The sequence below is a fragment of the Macaca thibetana genome, chromosome 3 (genome assembly GCF_024542745.1).
Source record: "Macaca thibetana thibetana isolate TM-01 chromosome 3, ASM2454274v1, whole genome shotgun sequence".
NCBI lineage: Eukaryota > Metazoa > Chordata > Mammalia > Primates > Cercopithecidae > Macaca > Macaca thibetana.
The window spans coordinates 9,641,942-9,666,397 of NC_065580.1; the positions used below are offsets into that span (position 1 = coordinate 9,641,942).

General features: G+C 44.8%; 2 protein-coding genes and 1 non-coding gene across 3 annotated transcripts in view; 2 read left to right on the forward strand and 1 right to left on the reverse strand.

Annotated features, from left to right (window-relative positions):
* Positions 1-24,456, forward strand: part of ZNF425 (zinc finger protein 425) — a 370,402-nt gene that overhangs the window by 146,659 nt on the left and 199,287 nt on the right. The window lies entirely within an intron of this gene.
* Positions 1-24,456, forward strand: part of PDIA4 (protein disulfide isomerase family A member 4) — a 415,254-nt gene that overhangs the window by 90,612 nt on the left and 300,186 nt on the right. The gene's annotated exons all lie outside the window — the stretch shown is intronic.
* TRNAC-GCA (transfer RNA cysteine (anticodon GCA)) lies at positions 11,091-11,162 on the reverse strand. The gene has a single exon. It is a non-coding gene; the product is annotated as a tRNA-Cys (tRNA).

The following is a 24,456-nucleotide window of genomic DNA, read 5'->3' on the forward strand; positions in this document are numbered from 1 at the left end:
GTATAATTTGCCCATTTTAAAATGTGCATGAGAATGAGCTATAATACAGCTGACTGGAATCCCAAAGGAAGGTTTTTGTGGTATGCCTTTAGAATTTGATAATCTCATTCCATTTCTTGTTAATCTCTCAAGGGCAAAAAAAATAAAATCACAGAAATCCTGTCAAAGAATGTCAGTAATTTGAACTGGCGTGATAGATAGCAGTGACCACCTAGTAGCTTTTAATTGGTCATCTTATGCTCACCATTTAGAATGGTTTTTTTTTTTCTCACAGAACATGTTCAGAAACAAACAAGGGAGAAAAGAGCCAAATCACTTATAGATACACGTGACCTAACCAAAATGAAACCAAAAGTAAGAGTGCTCATAAAAATTTTAAGCCAGGTATGCAGACTGACATGGTTTGGATCTGTGTCCCCACTCAAATCTCATGTCAAATTGTAATCCCCAATGTTGGAGCGGGGCCTAGTGGGAGGCAATTGGATCATGGGGGTGGTTTCTCATGAATAGTTTAGCACCATCCCCTCGGTGCTGTTCTCGTGATAGTAAGTGAGTAAGTGAGTTCTCTTGAGAACTGGTAATTTAAAAGTGTGTAGCACCTCCCCCACCTGGCTTGCTCCTGCTCCAGCCACATAAGAAGTACCTGCTTCCTCTTCACCTTCCACCATTGTTGAAAGTTCCCTGAGGCCTCCCCAGAAGCCAAGCAGATGCCAGCATCATGCTTCCAGTACAGCTTGAAGAACTGTGAGCCAATCAAACCTCTTTTCTTTTTAAATTATCCAGTCACAGGTATTTCTTTATAGCAATGCAAGAACAGACTAATGTACAGACCAAACAAAATGTTAAACCAGGCATGGAAAACCAGACAGAACATAAATTATGTAGAAACCAGAGTACTGAAACCAGAAGAACATCGTCCTTATACTAGAAATGGTTTGCCAGAAAAACAAAGTCTTCTGTCATCCCAGGAGAGATACAAAGTTCTTTATTGAGGAGGCCTTATAGCCAAATCAGAACATGAATAAAATAAAAAAGAACTCACCAAAGAAAGGGAGTCCAAAAACTCAAGAGGAGATTCACCAGGGCAGAAAAGGTAACTGACAGAAGCAGAGTGCAAAGAGCTCAGGTAGTACCACACTTGACTCTGGAGCCACCAACCCATTCAAGCTGAGCTCACTTCAGTCCCACTCCTGAGACACCATTTTGTCAAACTAAGAAATACAGAGGGAGACTCTAAAAATTATGCTTATTTGGAAATAGAGCATTGCAATGGGAATATGTGTGCCATAGTAACTATGTGTGTATTCATGGTGGCAAAGAAAGACAAAAGTTTTTAATGAAAAAAGTGAGAATTATATAATTGCTTTGAGACAATTATCCTTGACCCTAAGGATCAATAATAAGAGGGTGCCAGTCCAAGGTTAGCAGTTTCTGGACAGATGTTCTCACAAAAGTATATTTTGTGTTTGTAAGGTTGCAATGACCTTTGTGGAACCTTGTGGGTTTTGCAGTCTTCTGTGACAGTCCTTGTTATCAGGCACTGGTGCAGAGAACCCTCTCTTCATGACCTTCCCCAACTCTATTTGTAAGTGTTTTTTAACACAAGTGATTCCATTTTGATTCTGACAACTTTTGCATATTCAATTACAATAGAAGATAATAAGGGCATGTTGAGGATTTGAGAAGAGAATAAAAGAGGTAAAAGAGCCATCTCAGGAGGTGATAAGGCAAGTGTATTACATAAACTAACAAGCTTGCCTGGCAATGTTAAGTGCCGAGTAGCGGTCACAGGTGAGTCTAATCAACATAGTTGTATGACTTTTCCCCAGCAATGACCTGCTGTCTCAGATTCCTGGGATCTATAGAATGGCTGCAGCTGGTGCACTGTTCCAAGGAGGGAGGAGGGAGAATGGCCACTTCCATGCATCCAGAAGGGTACTTGCCACCCTGCTATGAGCTGCTGTTGAGACTGGGATGCAAGCGCACTGCACTCCCCACAGCTTCTTGCTCACACTGCTTGTCTGGGTGGTGCCCCATTCTCTCTCTGGTCCTAGGCCCAAGATGCCATTTTGAGGGTTTAACACTGGGTTGGGCCCCACCTTCAGCCTGAATTTAAACTGATGTGGCCATGGCCACTGCCCAGTTGAGGGACAAGGAAGCCAGACTCTCCTATGCATACCTAGAACAATATCCGGTGCCCTGCCACAGACTTCTGTGAGACTGACAGTCCAGCAAACCACACTCCCCACAGCTTTTTCCCATGATTTCCTGAGAGGGGCTCCACCTGCTCCAGTCACAAGCTCACAGCTGGCACCATTTTGAGAAAGAGACATTATTTGGCAACGTGGCAGCAGTGGCCATAACAGGCATTTTAGTCTCAGCTAGACATTGGAGCACTTGCTTTGGAATGGGGGAAAAGCCCTCCACAGCCAGAATTGAGCAGCAAATATGGAGGTGCACAGCAGTAGGTGCGGGAATTAGGCTCTCTCCTGCTGCAGGCTGCAGCAGGAGAGCGGCTGAAGCCAAGGTTTCTCCTGGATGGCAACACGGGCAGTTTTGTGACCTGGAACCAGTCTGCGTGTGTGAGTGCTGGGTGCCCCAGCCTACTCTCTTGGTCAGTTGGGGGGTGCCCCACCACCATTTGAGAAGCTGGAGGGCAGTGCACTCCACTCCCATGGAAATCTAACTCTTGGCATGGTCCCCTCTAAGAAGGTGGGGAGCACAGTATGTCAAAGCCACCCTTAGGTCAAAGGAAATGCAAGCACCATGCTAGCTTCTGTAGAAGGCACACCAAAGACCAGAACAGACATCAAGGGGGGGTCATCTCTTACCGCTGGTGCCCCTCCTCGATGCACTGTTGCATACTCAGCAGTGGCTCCTCCTGTTGGGGTGGAAAGAGACAGTGTCTCCAGCTGCTCCACCCCACTGAAGATGAATGCATGCCTGAAGAGGGCGCCCTTTTCATTTCGACATTGCCTCAACCCCCATCCCTACCTGTCGGCTCTTACTCTTAAGCGCACCTGCTAGACAGAAGCCTGACTTACACCACCAAGCAAAATTACATCACTACTACAAGCAACATCTGAGAAAGCTACCTATCTGCATCCAAGGAACAATACAGAGCCATGGTATCCTGAAAGCACCCAGAAATATAGCCAACCAATCAATCACACACAATATACACCAGAGTCATACCCCTAAGGGATAAAAGAATAAAATGTCATGAAACCGCACCCAAATGATAGCAAATTAAAAAAAAAAAAAAAAAAAGCATCAGCTCGCTCAGCTGAAAAGGAGCCAGCACAAGAACTCTGGCAATACAAAAAGCCAGGGTGTTTCATCACCTCCAAAGGATCCCACCAGCTTCTAAGCAATGGATCCCAACCAAAATGAAATGTCTGAAATGACAGATATAGAATTCAAAATATAGATGGCAAGAAAACTCAATGAGATCCAAGAGAAAGTTGAAATCCAACACAAAGAAGCCAGAAAAACCATCCAAGATTTGAAAGAAGACATAGCTATATTAAGAAAGAACCAAACAAAACTTCTGGAATTGAAAGAAAGACTCCCTACAGGAATTTCAAAATACAGTTGGAAGCCTTAACGACAGACTAGGCCAAGCAGAATAAAGAATTTCAGAGCTCAAAGACCACTCTTTTGACTCAACCCACACAAATTTTTAAGTATTCTTTTTAAATGAACAAAGCCTTCAAGAAATATGGGATTGCGTAAAGCAACCAAATCTATGACTTACTGGTATTCTTGAGAGAAAAGAAGAAAACGTAAGCAACGTGGAAAATATATCTGAGGGTATAAATCAGGAAAACTTCCCCAATCTTGCTAGAGAGATTGACAGGCAGATATAAGAAATCCAGAGAACTCTTACGAGATACTACACAAGAAAGTCATCTCCAAGGCACATAGTCACCAGACTATCCAAGGTCAAAGTGAAAGAAAAAAAAATCTTAAAGGCAACTAGAGAAAAGGATTATATCACTTCTAAAGGAAAACCCATCAGACTAACAGTGGACTTCTCAGCATAAACCTTACAAGCCAGAAGAGATTGAGGGCCCATTTTTAGCATTCTTAAAGAAAAAGAATGCCAGCTAAGAATTTTATATCCCACCAAAGTAAGCTTCGTAAACAAAAGAGAAATAAAGTCTTTCTCACACAAGCAATTGCTAAGGGAATTTGTCACCACCAGACTGGCCCTACAAGAGATGCTTAACAGAGTTCTAAACATGGAAACAAACGAACGAAATTTGCCTCCACAAAGGCACATGCAAGCACATAGCCCACAGACTCTATAAAGCAACTACACAATTGAAACTACAAAGCAACTACATGGCAATGCTATGACAGGAACAAAACCTCACATATCAACATTAACCTTGAAAGTAAACTGCCTATCAGGTGCGGCGGCTCACGCCTGTAATCCCAGCACTTTGAGAGGCCAAAGCGGGTAGATCACGAGGTCAGGAGATTGAGACCATTCTGGCTAACACAGTGAAACTCCGTCTCTACTAAAAAAAATACAAAAATTAGCCGGGCGTGGTGGTGGGTGTCTGCAGTCCCAGCTACTCGGGAGGCTGAGGCAGGACAACGGCGTGAACCCGGGAGGCGGAGCTTGCAGTGAGCCCAGATCGCATCACTGCACTCCAGCCTGGGCGACAGAGCAAGACTCAGTCTCAAAAAAAAAAGAAAAAAAAAAGAAAGTAAACTGCCTAAACACTCCACTTAAAAGGCATAGAGTGGCAAATTAGATTTAAAAAAAAACCAAAACCCTTCCTTCTGCTGTCTTCAAGACACCCATCTCACATGTAATGACACCCACAGCCTTAAAGCAAAGGGATGGAGAAAGATCTATGATGCAAATGGAAAACAAAAAAAGAACAGAGGTCACGATTCTTCTATCAGATAAAATCAATTTTAAACTAACAAGAGTAAAAAAGGACAAAAAAGGACATTACATAATGATAAAGGATCAATTCAACAAGAAGACTTAACTATCCTGGTCCAGGCACGGTGCCTCACGCCTATAATCCCAGCACTTTGGGAGTCTGAGGCAGGTGGATTGCTTGAGGCCAGGAGTTCGAGACCAGCCTGGCCAACATGGTGAAACCCCATCTCTACTAAAAAATACAAAAATTAGCCGGGTATAGTGGTGCGCGCCTGTAATCCCACCTACTCAGAAGGCTGAGGCAGGAGAATTGCTTGAACCCAGGAGGTGGAGGTAGCAGTAAGCCAAGATCACACCACCACACTCCAGCCTGGGCAACAGAGTGAGACTCCATCTCAGAAAAAAAAAAAAAGACTTAACTATCCTAAGTATATACTCACCCAACATTGGAGCACCCAGATTTATAAAACAATTACTTCCAGACCTAAGAAAAGATTTTGACAACCATATAATAATTTGTGGTGACTTCAACACCCCACTGACAGAATTAGGTCAGGGAGGTAGGAAACTAACAGAGAAATTCCAGGCTTAAATTTGACACTTGGCCAATTAGATCTAATACATGTCTGCTGAACACTCCACCGAAATTATCACAGAATGTACATTCTTCTCTTCTGCACATGAGACATACTCTAAGATTGACCACATGCTTGGTCATAGAGCAAGTCTCACAAAATTCTAAAATATCAAAATTATACCAAGCATTTTCTCAGACCACAGTGGAATAAAAATAAAAATAAATATCCAGAGGACTCTCAAAACCACAAGAATATACAAAAACTAAACAACTTGCTCCTGAATGACTTTTTTATAAACAACAAAATTAAGGCAGAAATTTAAAAATTATCCGAAACAAAGAAAGTAGAGACACAACATACCAAAACCTCTGGGATGTGGCAAAAGCAGTATTAAATGCCTACATAAAGAAGATAGGAAGATCTTAAATCAAAAACTTAACCTTGCACCTAAAGGAACTAGAAAAACAAGAACCAACTACACCCAAAGCTAGCAGAAGAAAAGATAACCAAAATCAGAGCAAAACTAAATGAAATTGAGACCCCAGAAAACCATAGAAAGAAACATCAGAACCAAAAATTGGTAATTTGAAAGGATAAACAAGATTGATAGACTGCTAGCTAAAGTAACAAAAGAAAAAAGAGAAGATCTAAATAAGCTCAATCAGAAATGACAAAGGAGACATCACAACTGATCTTACAGAAATACAAAAGGTTCTTAGAGACTACTATGAGCATCTTTGTGCACACAAACTAGAAAATCTAGAGGAAATGGATAACTTCCTGGAAACATACAACATCCCAAGAGTGAAACAGGAAGAAACAGAATTCCTGAACAGGGCAATATCAAGTAATGCAATTAAATAAGTAATTAAAAACCTACCAAAAAAATGCCCTGGACCAGATGGATTCACAGCTAAATTCCACTAGACGTACAAAGAAGAGCTAGTACCAATCCCAATGAAACAATTCCCAAAAATTGAGGAGGAGGGACTCCTCCCTAACTCATTCTATGAAAACAGTATCACCCTGATACCAAAATGAAGATATAATTTTAAAAAAACTATAGACCAATATTATTCCTGATGAACATAGACACAAAAATCCTCAACAAAATAATATCATACTGAATTCAGCAACACATCAAAAAGCTAATTCACCACAATGAAGAGGGCTTTATTCATGGGATGCAAGAGTGGTACAACATATGCAGTCGATAAATGTGACTCAACACATAAACAGAATTAAAAACAAAAGCCATATGCTCATCTCAATAGATGCAGAAAAAGGCATTTAATATAATCCAAAATCCCTTCATGACAAAAACCTTCAATACACTAGGCATCAAAGGAACATTCCTCAAAACAGTAAGAGTCATCTCTGACAAACCCACGTCAATGTTATACTGACAGGGCAAACGTTGGAAGCATTCCCCCTAAGAATTGGAGCAAGACAAGGATGTTCATTATCATCTCTCCTATTTAACATAATACTGGAAGTCCTAGCCAAAGCAATCAGGCAAGAAAAGGCATCCAAATAGGAAAAGAGGATGTCAAATTATTTATCTTCACTGACAATATGGTTCTATACCTAGAAAACCCTAAAGATTCTACCAAAAGACTCCTAGACCTGATAAACTACTTCAGTAAAGTTTCAGGACACAAAATCAACATGGAAAAATCAGTAGCATTTCTATACACCAACGACATTCCAGCTAAGAGCCAAATCAGGAATACAATCCCATTTATAATAGTCACACATGCAAAAATACATCCAGCCAAGGAGTTGAAAGACCTCTACAAAGAGAACTACAAAATACTGATAAAAGAAATCAGATGACACAAACAAATGGAAAAAATATTCCATACTCATGGATTAGAAGAATCAATATCATTAAAATGGCCATACTGCCCAAAGCAATCTATAGATTTAATGTTATTCCTATCAAATTACCAACGTGATTTTTCACAGAATTAGAAAAAACTATTCTAAAATTTATATGGGGCCAGGTGTTGTGGCTCATGCTTATAATCCCAACACTTTGGGAGGCTGGGGTGGGTGGATTGTTTGAGGCCAGGAGTGTCAGGCCAGCCAGGGCAACATGGTGAAACCCCATCTCTACAAAAAAATACAAAAATTAGCTGGGCATGGTTGTGAGTACCTGTAGTCCCAGCTACTCAGGAGGCTGAGGTGCGAGGATCACTTGAGCCCAAGAGGTGGAGGTTGCAGTGAGCTAAAATTGTGCCACTGCCCTCCAGCCTGGGTGACAGAGCAACACCCTGTCTTAAAAATAAATAAATAAACAAATAAATTTAACTTAATTCATATGGAACCATAAAAGAAACAAAAAACCAAATACCACATGTTCTCACTTATAAGTGGAAGGTAAATATTAGATACACATGGACAGAGAGATGGGAACAGTAAAGTAGCCAAAGCAATCCTAAGTAAAAAGAGCAAAGGTGGAGGCAACACATTACACTTCATGTACGACAGTCTACAGTAACCAAAATGGCACAGTACTGGTACAAAATAGCCCAATGGAACAGAATATAGCCAATGGAACAGAATAGCCCAATGGAACAGAATAGAGACCACTGAAATAAAGCCATGTCTATAACCAATTGATCTTCAGCAAAATGGATTTTTTTTTAGTGGGGAAAGGATAGCCTATTCAGTAAGTGGTGCTGGGAAAACTGGCTAACCATATGCAGAAGAATGAAACTGGACCCCTACCTCTCACCATAAATAAAAATTAACTCAAAATGGATTAAAGACTTAAATGTCTTATTCTAGAAGAAAACCTAGGAAATACTCTTCTAGACACTGACCTAGGCAAAGAGTTGATGACTAAGTCCTCAAAAGCAAATGCAACAAAAACAAAAAGTTGACTAGTGGGACCTAATTAAACTAAAGAACTTCTACACAGCAAAAACCAAAAACAAAAACAAAAAAACTATTAACAGAGTAGACATGCTACCAACTGGGGGAAAATATTTGCAAACTATGCATCCAATAAGGGTCTAATATCCAGAATCTATGAGAAACATAAGCAAATCAATAAGAAAAAGACAAATAGCTGCATTAAAAAGTTGGCAAAGGACATGATCGGACACTTCTCAAAAGAAGACATACGAGTAGCCAACAAACATGTTTTTTAAATGCTCAACATTATTAATCATCAGAGAGATGCAAATAAAAACTACAATGAGATACCATCTCACACCAATCTGAATAGCTATTATTAAAAATGTTTTAAATAACAGATATTGACAAGGTTGCAAAGAAAATCGAAAGCTTATACACTATTGGTGGGAAAGTAAATTAGTTCAGCCCCTGTAGAAAGCAATTTGGAGATTTCTCAAAGAACTACAAATAGAATTACCCTTCAACCCAGCAATCCTACACTGGGTATATACCCAAAGGAAAATAAATCGTTCTGCCAAAAATACACCTTCACTTGTATGTTTATCACAGCACTAATCACAATAGCAAAGACATGGAAAGCCGGGTGCAGTGGCTCATGCCTGTAATCCCAGCACTTTGGGAGGCCAAGGCAGGTGGATCTCCTGATGTCAAGAGTTCAAGGCCAGCCTGGCCAACACGATGAAACCCTGTCTCTACTAAAAATACAATATTTAGCCGGACATGATGGCAGATGCCTATAATCCCAGCTACTTGGGAGACTGAGGCTGGAGAATCGCTTGAACCTGGGAGGCAGAGGTTGCAGTAAGCCAAGATCATGCCACTGCACTCCAGCTTAGGGGATAGAGCAAGACTTTGTCTCAAGGGAAAAAAAAAAAAAAAAGACATGGAATCAACCCATGTGCCCATCACCAGTAGATACGATAAAGAGAATATGGGGCCAGGCATGGTGGCTCACGCCTATAATCCCACACTTTGGGTGGCCAAGGCAGGAGAATCTCTTGAGTCCAGAGACCAGCCTGGTCAACACAGCGATACCCCCATCTCTACAAAAAATTTTTTAAAATAGCCAGGCATGGTAGTGCATGCCTGTAGTCCCAGCTACTCAGGAGGCTGAAGCAGGAGGATTGCTTGAGCCCAGGAGGTTGAAGATACAGAGACCCATGATTGCCATGATTGCACCACAACACTCCAGCCTGGGTGACAAAGCAAGGCCTTGTCAAAAAGAAAAAAAAAAAAAAGTGGTACATATATACCATGGAATACTACACAGTCACACACAAAAAAGAATGAAATCACATCATTTGCAGCAACATGGATGCAGCTGGAGGCCATTATCCTAAGTGAGTTAACACAGAAACAAAAAAACAAATACCACATGTTCTCACTTATAAGTGGGAGCTAAACATTAGATACACATGGACAGAGAGATGGGAACAATAAGCATTGAGGAATCCAAAAGGGGAGAGGGAGGGAGGGGGAGAAGGGTTGATAAACTACCTGTTTGGCAATGGGATCATTAGAAGCCCAAATATCAGCATTATTCAATATACCCATGTAACAAACCTGTACACATACCCCTTGAGTTTAAAATTTAAAAATTTTTAAACAGGTCATAACTAGTTCATGTATTCAACAAACATTTATTGAACTCCTACCTGTTCCAATCTGTGTCATGTTCTCTGAACCCCTAGCTGATGAAGACTTTGTTTTGGCACTCAAGGAGCTCATGGGCCAGAGAACTGTTCCCATTGCAGATATATACAGAGTACCCAAGAGACAACATGATCATCATCCTAGTCTCAGGCCTCCAGGAGAGGTCTCTGTGCCCCAGGCCAACAGCTCTTTTGGGCTTGAGCGTATGTGCAGACCACCAAAGAAAAATTTTCTTGTGATATCCTTGTCCACAGAATGGGGGAAGGGAAAGAGAAGTATATTTGTTTGTTCTCACACTGCTGTAAAGACATACCTGAGACTGGATAATTTATAAAGAAAATAGGTGTAATCAGCTCACAGTTCTGTGGGATGTACAGGCTTCTGCTTCTGGGAAGGCCTCAGGAAACTTACAGTCATGACAGAAGGAGTATGAGAAGCAAGCACATATTCATATGGCCGGCAGGAAAGAAACAGAGTAAAGCGGGAAGTGCTACACACTCTCAAATAACCAGATCTCATGAGAAATCAATCGCTATCACAAGAACAGCAAGGGAAAAATCTGCCCCATGATCACCCCCTACTAGATCCCTACCCCAACATCGGGGATTACAATTCAACAAGAGATTTGGGTGACAATACAGAGCCAAACCATATAAAGAGATTGCAAGGGCTTTGGGACTAGACCTCCAGTGAGGCTAATTGTTGAGAAGGAACAATACTCAATCCAGCTCTGTTCAGCACATCATTATTGCAGTAGTCTAGCATCTCTTCCTGTCTTCTCCTCCAACCCAGATATTGCTGGGCCAAACTAGATTTTTTTTTTTTTTTTTTTTTTTCAGATTTCAACCTGACCATATCACTCCCTCTGGTGGACAGTTGTTGATTCTTTTTACCCAGCATCCATTTCTTCATCTTCTTAACCTTTCATTGTTTCTCCTTCATCACCTTTTTTGTCTCAAATACTCTCTCCCAAAAGATGCATTCTAGAAGTGAAGAAAACTAAAAGATGCATTCTAGAAGTGAAGAAAACTAGGGGGCACCTGGATTTGAACCAGGGACCTCTTGATCTGCAGTCAAATGCTCTACCACTGAGCTATACCCCCTGTCGCCATTATAATTTCTATTAATATTATTTCAGCTTTGGAATCATGGTGTATTAACATGATGGTAAGTGGCAGAGATTAAATTTCAGCTGATAGAAAATAAAAGATAATATAAATATCAGACAAGAAGCTGACTTCCAGGAACTCAAATGTTCTCAGGACTCTCTCCCTGTAGCTTTATTCTTTGGTTCCCTCTTAAGTTAGCTTTAATGTCTCAAACTCATCTCTCCACGCAGCTGAGACCCTGCCTCCAACATTTGTAGGTTCATAGCTCCACACTTGCCAGAGAGAAAAAGACTTGAGTCTAAAAAATTCTAGAGAAAGCCAGGTGCGGTGGCTCACGCCTATAATCCCAGCACTTTGGGAGGCCGAGGCAGGCCGATCACGAGGTCAGGAGATCCAGACTATCCTGGCTAACACGGTGAAACCCCGTCTCTACTAAAAATACAAAAAATTAGCCGGGCGTGGTGGCGTCACCTGTAGTCCCAGCTACTTGGGAGGCTGAGGCAGGAGAATGGCGTGAACCCAGGAGGCGGAGCTTGCAGTGAGCCGAGATCATGCCACTGCACTCCAGCCTGGGCGACAGAGCGAGACTCTGCCTCAAAAAAAGAAAAAAAAGAAAAAATTTTAGAGAAATTCTAGAGAAGGACTCTGGTTGGTTTGGCTTGAGTTCTGTGCCTATCCATGACCAGCCACTGCCACCAGGGGTTAAGGTACGTGAGTGGTATAACCATTTCAGGAGTAAGGTCTTCTAAGAGTATACCTGCTTACACTCAGAATATAGTCTATAGTACGAGGAGAAAAGTGATTCTCTAAAAGAAGTCAGGAGTAGCCAGGACATGGCCGTGGGGGACCATCACTGCAGCCCTAGGGGTTTCTCAGCATTCTCAGTAGAGTGGAATATATTAAGAAAGACTAGCAACCTACTGCCTCTGCTAAACAGAGCCATGGGAAGCCCTGCACAGCCAGATTCCTTGATGAGTTTCATGCTTTAATTCACCGAGCACTAGTAGGTGCCTCCTGTGTCCCAGATTCTAACAACCACACAATTCCTGGTCTCAGGAGCTAAAAGTTTAGTGGAAATGCCTGTCATGGCAATGCATGATAATAGCTCTTGGAATACAGAGGAGATGGTATAAATTACACACCTGTCCGAAACTAGGGTAATGGCATGTTCCCTATTCAAAATGGTCCTTGCATTCTGAAGGACTTACTTAATAAACAAGGGAGGTGGGAAGGAATTCCATGTGAAAATGGCGGCAAGAGCAATGGATTCAGGTGCAGGCTTGACAAGAAAGTTCGAGGATGGTCATGGCGCAGTGTTGGGTGAGACGATGGGGGAGGATCCTGGAGAGGCATCGAGGCCCAAGGGCTACAGTACAGCAGGACCTCCTTGCAGAATTAATAATCAACATGGGCCCTGAGTGTGACCCCAGTGGAGAAAAGGGCCCATAAGACCTGCTGATGTGTTGGGGCCGCAGCTTAGGGCACTGGACTGTAGGTCAAGAAGTTGGGGTTCAAATCCAGGTGCCTTCTCCCTATTCTGGCTTTTGCACATGAATATCTTCCCATATTTTTCATATTATAGCCCACTTAAGAAACGAACTCTGGTATTCAGGGGTGGTCTTCACTGTGCGTGTTCACCAAGAGACAAGGTCCCTGCTTTGGGTTGAGTGGGTTGCCTAAAAAGATATGTTGAAGCCCTAAACTCTGGTACCTGTGAATGGGACCTTATTTGGAAACAGGGTCTTTGCAGATATAATGAGCTCAAGATGAGGTCATTAGGGTGGGCCCTTATCCAATATCACTGGTGTCCCTGTAAGAAGAGGAAAGGAGACAGACACAAACACAGAAAGAATGTCATGGGAAGATGGAGGCAGAGACTGGAGCGAATATCTGTAAGCCAAAGCACCAAGGAGCGAGGCCACACCAGAAGCCCGGAGGAGGCAAGGAAGAGCTCTAGCCAGCATCACCGAGGAAGCAGGCCTGACTTCTGGTCTCCAGAACTGTCCAAGAATAAACTGCTGTTGTTTCAAGCCACCCCATTTGTAATACCCTGTATGGCAGCCCTAGGGAATTAATACAGTCCCCATGCAGAGGGTTCCTTGGTCCCTACATCCAGGGCAGAGACTGCAGAGAAAAGAGTGAAGCTGCCCGACTGGGCCTGATCACCTCCAGGCTGTGAAATTCCAGCTTCTCCAGCCTGGCTGGCCTGCGCAGATGTGGGGGTCCCTGGGATTGCTAGGGCTGCAGCCTCTCTGGCCAGGAAATAAATAGCTTTCCTGGAGACCTTGGCTCCCCAAGGAAGAGGGAGGGCTGAGTAAGGGAAGGGAAGGAAATAGCCCAGATCAGGAGGAAATAAGTGGGCCTCCCTGCACGTGGCGAAGTAGAGAACTGTTAGGAACGCTCGGTGAAGGCTGAGACGCACACACCACACAAAACGCCATTCCTTACTTATGAAGCCAGGAGGCTGGCCCAGACCCTCATAGGTCCTGTTCACCGCCTCTCACCTGCAGAAAGCAAGTGAGGAGGCCACAGTGCTCTGGGAGGGGGGCAGAAAGGGCTGCTCTGCAGCCAGGTGGGAGTCCTTTGGTCCTCTTTCCTGATGGTCCAGCTGGAGCTGTGAGTGTGGCCGCCTCCTTGAGTGCTAACTGAGTCCTCTTTTCTCTTGAACCTGCCTAGGACTCTGCTTTACCATTTGTTAAATGGGGATGTAAAAGCCCTACAGCAGGGCATGGTGGTTCACACCTGTAATTCCAGCAATTTGGGAGGCTGAGGCTGGAGGATTGCTTGAGCTCAGGAGTTTGAAACCAGCCTGGGCAACATGGCAAGACCCCAACTCTACAAAAAAAATTTTTTTAGATTAGCCGAGTGTGGTGGCACGTGCCTACGGTCCCGGCTACTTGGGAGGCTGAGGAGGGAGGATTGCTCGAGCCTGGGAGGCTGAAGCTGCAGGGGCCCATCGTCACACCACTGCAGTCCAGCCTGGGCAACAGAACGAGATCCTATCTCAAAAAGAATAAAACAGAAGGTCCTGCAATTGTGAGGATTAAATGAGAACCTTCTCTTTTTTTTAACTTTTATTTTAGGTTCAGGGGTACATGTGCATGTTTGTTATATGGGTAAATTGCGTATCGTGGGCGTTGGATGCACAGATTATCTTGTCACCAAATAATAAGCATAGTACTCAATAGGTAGTTTTCTGATCCTCACCCCCCTCTCTCCCTCCACCCTCCAGTAGGCCCTGGTATCTGTTGTTCCCTTCTTTGTATCCATGTGAAGATGTTTAGCTACCACTTCTAAGTGAGAACATCCAGTGTTTGGTTTTCTGTTCCTTTGTTAGTTCACTTAGGAGAATGGTCTTCAGCCCCATCCATGGTGCTGCAAAGGACATGATCTCATTCTTTTTTATGGCTGTGTTGTATTCTAGGGTATACGTGTACCGTATTTTCTTTATCCAGTCTAAATGAGAACCTCTGCCGCAGGAATCAGCAAGCCGTGGCCTGTCACAGGGCACAGCCCCACAGGCTAAGAACGGATTTTACCCTTCTCAGTGGTTTGACTAGGGGGATGGGAAATAGGACCTCATGGGACTTGGGGAAAAGTAAATGAGACAATTGGTTTTTGTTGTTTTTTTTTTTTTTAATGGCACAGAGTAAGTGTTCAATAAATATTTGCTGTTGCTTTAAAAAAATAGTTTGTGGCATGCAAGAATTATATGAAAATCAAATTTCAGTGTCCATAAATAAAGTTTCCTTGGAATACAGCCGCTCTGGTTCATTTCTTCAATGTCTGTGGCTGCTTTCCTGTTAAAAAGGCAGAGCTGAGTGGTTACAACAGAGACTATTTTGCCTATAGAATAACAAACATGTACAATCTGGCCCTTTTCAGAACAAGAGTCTGACTCCAGGCTTACAGCCTTAGGGTGGTGCCTGACCCATAGCAAAATTTCATAAACGATGGCTAGTGGTGTTATTGCAGCAGAGAGTAAGCACGGCTCACCGGAGAGCCTAGAGTTCCCTGCCTCCCATTCCCGTTTCCCTGACTTTCTGGCCTCATTCACAACAGCTGCAACCCCAGCTCCCTCTCCTCCCCCAGCCTCATTCTCCAAGACCTCCAGGTAAACTCCTTTAAGATGCTAAAAACTACAAAGTCTGATAGCGCACTAGGGATTCAGGGTGTGTGGGGAACAGACAGGTTTTTGCGTTGTTGGTAGGAGTGTACACTGATACACCTCTAAGGAGGCATCTGGCAAGAACTCTTGAAATGCTAAAAGCACATAACTTTGACCCAGGAATTACGCTTCTAGAAACTAAGAGGTCTATGAACACAATTGTGAAATGATGCCTGTGAAAGGTAATTCCATAGCCACATCATTGTTAATTATAAAACATTAGAAGCAACCTAATTGTCCATCATCTGGGGACTATTAAATAAATTATATACAGCTGTACAACTGAATGCTAGGCACGCTTACAAATGGAGATGCTCTTTATCCACTGATATGGAAAGATTGCCAAGAAGAAACAGAAAAGCGAGCAAGGACAATGTGTTTCTGCATAGCCTGCTACTGTTCGTAGACGAGAAGAAAAGGAGAGATGACATATTTGCATTTATGGCATGAAAAAGCTCTAGAAAGATGTACAAGAAACTGGGAACATCAGTTGCTTGCAAGGAGGGGACATGGGTGGCTGGGGACAGGAGTGAGAGAAGATACCATTGTTTCTGTGCCACTGGAATTTTGAACCATGTAAATATATTATTGCGTCAATATTTTCTTAACTTTCTAAAATGGAAGAGAGTGTAACTAGAACAAAACCTCGCCGGAGCCTTCTCCTCTGCCCCCTTCCCATCGGGCCTCTATGTTCTCACACAAACATGTACCTTTTTTCCTTACAAAAAGTATATATAAAAGTTATTAAGGCCGGGCGCGGTGGCTCAAGCCTGTAATCCCAGCACTTTGGGAGGCCGAGGCGGGCGGATCACAAGGTCAGGAGATCGAGACCACAGTGAAACCCCGTCTCTACTAAAAATACAAAAAATTAGCCGGGCGCGGTGGCGGGCGCCTGTAGTCCCAGCTACTCAGGAGGCTGAGGCAGGAGAATGGCGTGAACCCGGGAGGCGGAGCTTGCAGTGAGCCGAGATCGCGCCACTGCACTCAAGCCTGGGCAACAGCGTGAGACTCCGTCTCAAAAAAAAAAAAAAAGTTATTAAAACATCCACAATATTTTTTAAAAATACTAGGAGTGGCCAGACACGGTGGCTCATGCCTGTAATCCCAGCACTTTGGGAGGCCAAGGCGGGCGGATCACCTGAGGTCAGGAGTTCAAGACCAGCCTGGCCAACATGGTGAACCTCTATCTCTACAAAAATATAAAAATTAGCCGGGCATGATGGCAGGTGCCTGTAATCCTAGCAACTCGGGAGGCTGAGGTGGGAGAATCACTTGAACCCAGGAGGCGGAGTTAGCAGTGAGCCAAGATGGCACCACCGCACTCCAGCCTGAGTGACAGAGTGAGACTTTGTCACAAAAAAAAAAAAGGAGTAATATGATTCCCAAACCCAGTTGTCTGTATATTATAAAAAAATACAAATTAAAAAGGACACATGCTTGCGATGTCCAGGCACCCTAAGTTAAATTTCCCGAAACACTGGCTCTAGCATGAGTGTAGGGATTTGTTTCTCACAGGCATCCCGCTGGTCTGAGCCTTGGGGACCCGTGCCTTACTTGCCTTGTAGCCCCATCACCTAACACATAGCACATGACTTGGGTTCAGTAAATATTTCTGGAATGATAAAGGCCAATCCAAGCCCCTGGAGGGATGCCTTCTCCAGCCAGCAAACAGAGTTAACACCTCCTGGGGCCCACAGCCTTCAGGAAACCCCCAGGAGCACCCACAGAGAGAAGAATCCTGTGGGGTGGTGCCGGCAGCCTCCACCCAGCCCAAAGGAAGCTGCAGCTGGTTCACCCTGTCCTATGAGCTGTTCACTCTCCATACCATCAGCAATTGACCCACCGTGAATCCATTCAGGCTGCCATAACAAGATGCTACAGACTGGGTGGCTTCAACAACAGACTGATTTTCTCACAGTCCTGGAGGCTGGAGGCCCAAGATCAAGGTGTCGGTGGTGCTGGTTTCTCCTGAGGCCTGTCTGTGGCGTTCAGGTGGTCACCTTCTCGCTGTGTCCTCAAACGCCTTTCCTTTATGTGTGCCCATCCTGGTGTCTCTTCCCCTTCTCATAAGGATGCCAGTCCTCTTAGATGGGGACCCCACCCTAACAGCTTCTTTTTAGCTTCATCACCTCTCTAAAGACCTTATCTTCAAATACGGTTACATGATGAGGTACTGAGGTTTGGGACCTCAACGTATAAATTTGTGGGGGAGGCAGGGCGGTGGCTCACACCTGTAATCCCAGCACTTTGGGAGGCTGAGACGGGGCAGATCACTTGAGGTCAGGAGTGCGAGACCAGCCTGGCCAACACAGTGAAACCCCGTCTCTACTAAAATTGCAAAAATTAGCTGGGCATGGTGGCACCCACCTGTAGTCTCAGCTACTGGGGAGGCTGAGGCAGGAGAATCACTTCAGCCCAGGAGGCAGAGGTTGCGGTGAGTCGAGATTGTGCCGTTGTACTCCAGCCTGGGCAACAGAGCAAGACTCCATCTCAAAAAAAAAAAAAAAAAAGTGGGGGGAGGGGGAAATAATTCAACCCATAACACACACACCATGAATCTGCTCATGCTGTCACCTTCCAGAAACTTTTCTTGGTTAGTGTTACGGACTGAATGTGTCCTCCAAAATTCATATGGTGAAGCCCTAATCCCCAAGGTGATGGTGTTTGAAAGTGGGGCTTTTGGGAGGTAATCAGGTGTAGATGAGGTCATGAGGGTGGGGCCCCAAGGTGGGATTAGTGCCCTTACATGAAGAGAGACCACATCTCCACATCTCTCTCTCTCTCTCTCTCTCTCCTTTTCTCTTGCTCTCTCCCCCTCTCTCCCCAACATGTTGAGGATGTCTGCCAGTCAGAAGAAAAGCCCTGAGGAGAGCCAGGAAGGAACCTGCCCACATCTTGATCTTGGACTTGCAGCCTCCAGAACTGTGAGAAATAAATTTCTGTTATTCAAGCCGCCCAGTCCATGGTATTTTGTTTTAGCAGCCCAGGCTGACCAATACCATCAACACAGTACTTTTTGTTGTTGTTTTGTTTTTGTATCTGCTTGTTTGTTATCTAGCACTAACATTTTAAGATGACAAGTCTGGTAAAATGGGATTTTCCACATTTTCAATCCTCTCCAACCCTTTTCAAAAGCAGTTTTGGCAATGTTGTATTTATTATATTGACTCGGTCGTGCTGCTTCTGGGAATCTATTTTAAAGAAATAAACACCCAGGAAAAATAATAAACCTAAGAAGATTAGCACTGTATTATTTTTAATTTAAAATTAGAAAAAACACTCTAAATGTCTAGTAGTAGGGGAACGGTGCACAGCATTCACTTAGTGGAATGTTATGCTGCCATTTGAAGAGATCATGTAACGTTTATGAAGCATCTCCTCTGTGCCAGGCTCGGTGCTAAACGGGATAGACGCAGAGATGAAGAACACGGTGCTTGCTTTCAAAGAATTGACATTTTAGTAGAAAGAGACACAAGGCCGGGTGCAGTGGCTCACACCTGTAATCCCAGCACTTCGGGAGGCCAAGGCGGGTGTATCATGAGGTCAGGAGATCAAGACCATCCTGTCTAACATGGTGAAACCCCGTCTCTACAAAAAAAAAAAGAAAATAATTAGCCGGGCGTGGTGTCAGGCGCCTGTGGTCCCAGCTACTTGGGATGCTGAGGCAGGAGAATGGCATGAACCCGGGAGGCGGAGCTTGCAGTGAGCAGAAATCATGCCACTGCACTCCAGCCTGGGCGACAAAGCGAGACTCCATCAAAAAAGAAAAGAGAAGAGAAGAGAACACAAAACACTCATTCCATAATTCAAATATTTAGTAAGCACTATGTGCCAGGCATTCATTATTCTAGGTACTGGGCATACAGCAGGAACAAAACAAAATCCCCATACTCACAGAGTAGATAATAATCAAACAGTCAGGGCACAGTGGCTCATGCCTGTAATCCCAGCACTTTGGGAGGCCGAGGCAGGAGGATCATATGAGTCCAGGAGTTCAAGACCAGCCTGGGCAACATGAGGGACCCCATCTCTACAAAAAATTTAAAAATTAGTCAGGCATGGTGGCATGTGCCTGTAGTCACAGCTACTTGACAGCTGGGGTGGGAGGACTGCTTGAGCCCAGGAGGTCGAGGCTGCAGTGAGCTGTGTTTGTACTACTGCACTCCAGGCTGGTGGCAGAGGGAGACCCAGTGTCAAAAAATAAATAATTTTTAAAAAAATATAATAAATAATTAATGTCAGATGCAAATCTGTGCTGTGAAGACACATAAGGCAGAGTTGGGGGAAGAGAAAGGGTCCCAGCAGCAGGGGGGTGCTATTTTAGATGGAGCATTCAGGGGTGACATCTGCAAGCGATTTGAAGAGAGCGGGGAGCGAGCCGTGTGGATGTCTGAAGGGAAGGGCTCTCAGGCAGAGGACCAGCGACAGCAGAGGCCTGGAAGCATGGCCAGCATGGCCAGGTAGAAGGATGGGCCCTTTGCCCTGGCCATGAGGGAGGCCCCCAGTGGGCAGTGCAGACTGCAGGTAGCCAGGGCAAGGCCTGGCTGTGGAGCACGATGTTCGAGGCAGGGTGGTAGCAGAGGAGGTGGCAGAGGTGGGTGGCTGAGGACTTTGGACGGGATTCACGCCTTTGGGAGTCCCTGAAGACACTTATTCTTTGAGACCCAGCACAAGCGTCATGCTCCTTTGAGCTCATCCCTGATTCTCTTGACAGCCAGTCTCCGCCTGCCCCGGGTTCCCACATCAGCATGTAGTCTATTTCATTATTGCTGCTTTGTATTGGATTTGAGCCATTCAAGCCCTTCACACATCTAACACATGCACAATCACACACATCTCAGAGCATGGACTCTCACTGCAGATCCCACGGATTTGATATTTCTAATATACAGGACTTAGCATGGAAAATGCTACTGAATACATGAGTTATTGAATCCATAAACTCACATCCCCCAACTGCACTGTGATTTCATAGTAAAAGAGCAGGACTCCGTCTGGAACTGCTGCTCTATTCAGCAGTACCTGGAACAGGCGATACTAACACCTCCCAAGCACCACTTAGATCAGGAGCGCTTCATGGGCATGAACCTGTGCAGTGGCACAGATCCCCGTGCTTAGAAAGACCCGAGTTTGCTATCATGCTCTGCTGTCGCCATCAGGAAACTCATAATCTTACTTTTGAACTTGTGTTTTACAGGTGAAATCCAACAGGACAATGAGCATGTCAGGAGCAGAGATGAGCACAGCATGTTCCTTGCAGCTCAATTTGCATATAGAGTGCTTGTGGTGCCCCGTTGCATAGAATTCCGGAGGCCCACAATGCATGGAGTCCAGCAAGACCCAGTGGGATAGATATAAGGTAAGCACATTCCATCTATGACTGAGAAAGTAGGGTGCTGACAGCCCAAGAGGTCCTACTTTCCTTTGGGACCAGAACTTGGTTCAAATACAGAAAGAATACCATGGTGTATTAGTCCATTTTCACGCTGCTGCTAAAGGCATACCCAAGACTGGGCAATTTACAAAAGACAGAGGTTTAATGGACTTACAGTTCCATATGGCTGGGGAGGCCTCACAATCATGGCAGAAAGCAAGAAGAAGCAAGTCACATCTTACATGGATTGCAGCAGGCAAAGAGAGAGCTTGTGCAGGGAAACTCCAGTTTTTAAAACCATCAGATCCAGATCTCATGAGACTTATTCACTGTCACTAGAACAGCACGGGAAAGACCACCCCCATGATTCAATTACCTCTCACCAGGTTCCTCCCAAAACACATGGGAATTGTGGGAATTACAATTCAAGATTGGGTGGGGACACAGCCAAACCATATCACATGGTGTTCTGAGAAACACAAGCAACCAAAGAAATGTATCAGACACTTTCTTCCCCATGCTACTCGTATTATCATACATGTGCTAGCCAATCATTTACTCTGAAAATGTTGGGCTAGAAGGAAGAAGAGAGGGCAGCCCATGGCTCCTTTTCCCTCAGTCCTTCGCTCCTGGTTATACTGAAGATAGAGAGTGTTGGTAGAACGGGCATGGAGCAGGAAGTGAAATGAAAACAATGAAGTTAGTTTTGGGCAGTATCCACGGTTCTTGTAAGAATGAAATGCATATGCATGTGTGAACTCCAAATATTGTTTACTTGTGTGGAATCATGTGATTCCAGTGGTTCTGCATCCCAGTAAATGTTCTTCTATTTGCATTTAAAACTATCATTTCATAATACAAAGATGAATGGTACATACACTCATAATGTTTTCAGTTATCGTGTTACATTAACAATTAATGTTTTAACTTTACTCAGAATGACATTAAAGAGCAAACAAAAAACACCATGACAGGTCAAAAGAGAGTGTGTGGAAGAAAGGAGAAGCTTGGTATTCTAGTACCCTCCATGGTAGTTTCTTTCTGCCTTTGAATGAGAGGCCCCACAGTTTGATTTTGCACTGGGCCCTGCAAATTACACAGCTGTCCAGAGTCAGCTCGAAGCTGCAGTCGCCAATGCCTGGTGTAGGGCAATGATAAAGATGAGGATGGTGAGGGGTCTGGCTTCCATTCACAACATGAACACTTTGCATAAATGAAACAGCAGGCTCAGGACGCCAACCGCCGACTGAGACAAACTGAATACCAGAAGGTCATTAAAGGCGCTTTGAAAGAGGCTCTCACATCCTCTAGCCACGGGGCAGTCTGCGCAGAAGGCTGGAAGAAGACAAGGGACAGCAATGGGCTGCCCAGGTCAGAGTCAGAGTCCACATGGGACAGTGGGACATGGGGTCCAGGATGGGGAGATTTGGATAGACAAGCCTGAGAAATGGGGACCCCACCCCCACCCAATCTCCCTGCATTTTCCAGATGGTAAAGCAGGGCTGAGGGCGGAAAAGCGATTCTGTTTTCTCCTTACTCGCGCCAGGAGAAAATGGAACAGCTGCCTCTCACCTGGAGAACAAGTAATAGCCTCTTCTGGAGCAGGGCCCAGCCTCACCCTCCTCCTCAAAGCTGTGCCTCCACTGCCCCATTCATCCCAGCCCAGCAGGGAAGCACAGTCTCCACCCCAGGAGTGTCCTGGGGCCACTGAAACAAAGCACCACACCCTGCGGGCTTAAAACAATGGAAATGTATTCCCTCGCACTTCCAGAGGCTGCAGGTGTGGTATCAAGGTGCCAGGAACGCCGTGCTCCCTCTGAAGGCTCCAAGGGAGAACCTGTTCCACATCCCTCTCCTCGCTTCTAGTGTCGCCGGCAGCCACCCTTCCTTGACCGCAGACACGTCCCTCCAAACTCACTCCACCATCACATGATGTCTGTGCCCTTCACATGGCATTCTCCTCTTACATGGATACCAGCCATACTGGATTAAGGGCCCATCCTACTCCAGTGTGACCTCATCTTAACTCACATCTTAATTATATCTGCAAAACCCCTATTTCCAACCTAGGTCACACTTACAGGTACTGAAAATGAGGACTTGAGCATATCTTTGGGAGGACACAACTGAAACCACAACCCTGAGCCAGCTACCCTCAGAGCAGCGTGGGGCTCTGGATCGTCAGGGACAGGATGGATATGAGCTGGAGAGGGTGCTGGTGTGGACGCCTTCCCCCAGGACTCTGGACTGTGCTCTAGGAAGGAGACCTGGAACAGGTCCTAATCAATAAATTTGCTACATGAGACCAGAGGACCTAAAGGACCAGAGGCTCCTCCCTGCAATAGGTGCCTCACCTTATTAAGGTGAGGGAGGCTCAGGTGTCTCAGGGTGATTTGTCTGTAGCTGGGGTTGACAATGGGAGCTGCTATCACAAAACTGAGCTCTCTGGTACCAACAGAAATGATGGGATTCCAAATTCAAGAGCTGTCTAGGATATGATGTATTGGTAGCCCATCTTGATAGGACCCAATGCTGTTCTTTGTTCATTTTTACACTTCTAGGACCTTTGTTAAAAATGAATCATTGGCCAGGCATGGTGGCTCACGCCTGTAATCCCAACACTTTGGGAGGCCAAGGCAAGCGGATCACAAGGTCAGGAGTTCAAGTGAAACACGTCTCTACTAAAAATACAAAAGTTAGCTGGATGTGGTGGCATGTGCCTGTAATCCCAGCTACTCAGGAGGCTGAGGCAGAATTGTTTGAACCCGGGAGATGGAAGTTGCAGTGAACTGAGACCACTCCACAGCACTCTAGCCTGGGTGACAAAGCAAGACTCCATCTCAGGACCAAAAAAAAAAAAAAAAGAATCATTTGGCTGGGCACAGTGGCTCACTCCTATAATCCCAGCACATTGGGAGGATGAGGTGGGCAAATTGCCTGAGCCCAGGAGTTCAAGACCAGCTTGGGCAACATGGTGAAACTGAGTATCTACCCAAAAAAAAAAAAAAATTAGCCCAGCATGGTGGTGTGCACCTGTAGTCCCAGCTACTCGAGAGGCTGAAGTGGGAGGATCACCTGAGCCCTGGGAGGTCAAGGGTAAAGTGAGTCATGACTGTGCCACTCCACTCCTTGTCTCAACAAAGAAATGAATCACTTGATCTGACATTGTCAAGAATAGTAACAGTGGCTCACACATCACCACCTAGCTAGTTATCATCCCGCATTGAGAAGAGTCATGGTGAAATTGACACATTTTTTCCCTTGCTTAGTGAAGTAGAAAATAAGAGTGTGTCTTACAATCAATGGATCTTAGATTCAATGAAATACTGGAAATGTATTAACAACTATTATTGAAGGCAGGAAATGGTAAAGATGTGTTGTTAAAATTTGCATTATCAGATCAATGACATTAAAATTGAGAATTGCATCACTTATGAAAACATTTTTATTCATTCATTCCACAAACATAGGGGCTTTCCATGTGCAGGGCACAGTGCTGGACACTGAGGCGTCTGCCCTCCAGGCGTTGACACTGAGGCCTGTGCCCTCCAGGCGTTGACACTGAGGCGTCTGCCCTCCAGGCGTTGACACTGAGGCCTGTGCCCTCCAGGCGTTGACACTGAGGCGTCTGCCCTCCAGGCGTTGACACTGAGGCGTCTGCCCTCCAGGCGTTGACACTGAGGCCTGTGCCCTCCAGGCGTTGACACTGAGGCCTGTGCCCTCCAGGCGTTGACACTGAGGTCTCT